This window comes from Pseudomyrmex gracilis, unplaced genomic scaffold, assembly GCF_002006095.1.
Source record: "Pseudomyrmex gracilis isolate BER0280 unplaced genomic scaffold, ASM200609v1 scaffold_3405, whole genome shotgun sequence".
Taxonomy (NCBI): domain Eukaryota; kingdom Metazoa; phylum Arthropoda; class Insecta; order Hymenoptera; family Formicidae; genus Pseudomyrmex; species Pseudomyrmex gracilis.
The window spans coordinates 483-3,420 of NW_018023989.1; the positions used below are offsets into that span (position 1 = coordinate 483).

At 28.9% G+C, this 2,938-nt stretch overlaps 1 long non-coding RNA gene across 2 annotated transcripts; it reads left to right on the forward strand.

Annotated features, from left to right (window-relative positions):
- The first annotated feature begins 822 nt into the window (after positions 1 to 822).
- On the forward strand, positions 823 to 2,444 carry LOC109863159. Of its 2 annotated transcripts, XR_002251297.1 has the most exons (6): positions 823 to 903; positions 989 to 1,175; positions 1,236 to 1,351; positions 1,778 to 1,929; positions 2,031 to 2,184; positions 2,283 to 2,444. It is a non-coding gene; the product is annotated as an uncharacterized LOC109863159 (long non-coding RNA). The 2 variants fall into 2 exon arrangements; XR_002251296.1 differs by having other exon boundaries at positions 829 to 1,175.
- Positions 2,445 to 2,938: the final 494 nt, after the last annotated feature.

Genomic DNA, 2,938 nt, shown 5'->3' on the forward strand with positions numbered 1-2,938 from the left:
GAGCAAGAAGCATTCTTACACTGTAAAAAATTGTGCGTCAAAATGTTAAAGTTTTCTTGTGTTACAACGTTTTGATTATTACTTCAATGTAAAATTAACATAATACTGATATGTTAGTATTTTTTTAACCTTTTTACGTGTTAAATTTATGTTAACTTCACACATTAACATTTTTTGCATGTCATTTAAAAATAGAATATTGTTTAAGTACTTTTAACACAATTATTTCAATTAATCTAGATGTCTGAAAGTCAATTTAACATACTAAAAAAAGTTAAACAAAATCTTAAAATAATTATGAACTTTGACATACAAAATAATCAAATTTACTCAAATCAAATGTTCTATTACAAGTAATTTAAGTACAAGAAAAATAATTATTCATCATGTGTTAATTTAACACAAAAAGTGAATGTTCTTTTAAAGTATTTGTATGTTAATACAACTCAGAATACAGTGTATTAATTTACACTTCAAAATAGTTACACTATATGTATTAACACAACAAAGTCGTAATGTTAACAAATAAAATATTTAGTACAACATTTCGTTTATTCGCATTAGTCTTATTAGCCTAACAGAAAATGGCAGTAATATCTTTTTTGTTTGTCCGTTATCATTTCTCTTTTGTCCTCTTCCATGTAGAATAAAATCTAGAATAAGACAAGATATACGCGGTTCTGTTGGCGTTCTCTAGCCAGCGAATTCGTGTAACATACATCGAATACGCGGACTTGTTTACAACATTCCAAAATTTTTTAAGCTTGTGCGAGGCTACGAGCTCGCGTCGGCTCGTCGCTCAAGCCATTGTTGTTCCCGCGCTGAAGCAGAACAGATATACGCGCAAATTATATATCACGTTTGAATCAGCAGCTCTTTGTTGATAGTGCGATCTTGTTAAAAGTATGGTTTAATTTCTCTGTTAAAATATACTTGAACTGCAACTAAGTGTCGGTGTATTTATTTGTCTCTTGACATTCTTAACCAGTCTTTCTCTATTCGGTGCTCGTTGTACTTGGTGCGCGGACGTGCGAGAACGTGCAAGATCCTGTTGTGTAGGCAGAATAAACGCACTATCTACTTTCCACCGTGCTTTGCAGTTCTTTCGAAAAAATACGCGATTTATTTGCGATTATATGTATGTACTTGTGAAGAAAAGTGAATTGAGATATCAAGTGAGTACTATGAAGTAAAATATACTGTACAATTTTGTATAAAAATATTAATTTTCTTAGTGAATTTTCTATAACCTCCTCTGCGAGAGTGTTATTAAACTATTCAAATTGTGCAAACTACTTCTTATTTTAATGCTCATCATCAATCCTAGAATTCTCAGAGAATTCTTTATAAAGTAAGTAAACTAATTTTAGTTTCTTTGCATGTAAAATTAAAATTTCAATATTGCATCTTTATTGTATGACAAAGATTATATATATATTAAAGCTATCAAAAAATTTTCTATAGAATTTGATGTAACAACTAATAGAATCTTTGTCGCGTAGAAAATTTATTAAATAAATATAAATAAATATAAATATAAATATGAATTAAATAAAAATAACTGTTTTCTTTGTTGAACACATAATGTACGTTTTGTTTGAACAATGTTTGTGTGTTCTGCTTTATGTCTCAAAACTTATTTATATATTGCTATCATTAATATATCTATCATTAATATTCCTATCATTAATATGTGATTATATATATTATTAATAATAGTAATAATAATAATACCTATAAATTAAAACTTTTAAATTTCTTATTTATTTATTGTTAGAATGGTAGATAATAACGATTTCAATCACTTCCCTGAATCTATTCCGACGCAAAGCAATTATTATAATCCAGTAAGCTTGATTTTTGAGTATAATCAGAGGCATTGGGTAAAAATCGTTTATCCATATAGTTATGAAATGTTTGAGGCAAAAGGTAGTAGACAATTTAAAAAATATAACATTTTTTACATTATTTGAAGTATTAGCATTTTTCTTTATGTTTTTCTATAATTTTTGTTTCTTACATTTTTGTAGCAAAAGAAACATTTTCCGAATTAAATGATAAGCAATTCAAATTTTACGATGAAAAGAAAGCTATATTAACAGGAGAATTTTTAATTGAACATATTCAGTTTTCCGGAAGAGGGTGCTATTATCACAATTGAACTAGATAAGCCAGTAATACAAGGTAAGTTGACAAAAAATATTTTTATATTAGATATAAGTCATATATGTACATATATATAAATCTCATTATTTACACATATATAACCACTTTTTTTATAGATTGCGATTAGTTAACAACACCAACACTGAGTTCTTCTTCCAATATAACTCTTGCGGATACTTCTGAAGAAGATGAAGCATCAGGAACTTCTTCACAAAATATTCACAATTTACCAATTTTACATTCACAAGTATCAAACAAAGGAGAGATTGTTACAAACAAAGTATTAAAATATCATTTTATAATAAAAAAAAAATATGTAAAAATAGATTATCAAATACATATACATCACAATCTTTTATATTATTAGGAGTATAAATAAGTTTCCGCCGTTTTTTATCAAAAATTGGGCATTTATTGTGAAAGAACGGTACATAATGTTTTATTCGAAGTATTGTCCATCGCTAGCCACTACCTTTTCCCATCTTTCTGGTAGCATACGGATACCTCGTCAAAAAAACGCTTCATCTTTTGAAGCTATCCAGGAATCGACCCAATTTTCGGTATCTTCATATGATGTGAAGTGTTGCTAAGACAGGCCATGTGCCATCGATCGAAACAAGTAATAATCAGAAGGAGCAATGTCTGGTGAATACGGCGGGTGACATAAAACTTCCCAATTGAGTGTTTCCAAATAGGTTTTGACCGGCGCCGCAACATGTGGACGAGCATTATCATGCAGAAGAATAACTTTGTCGTGTCTGGAGTAGTAGTG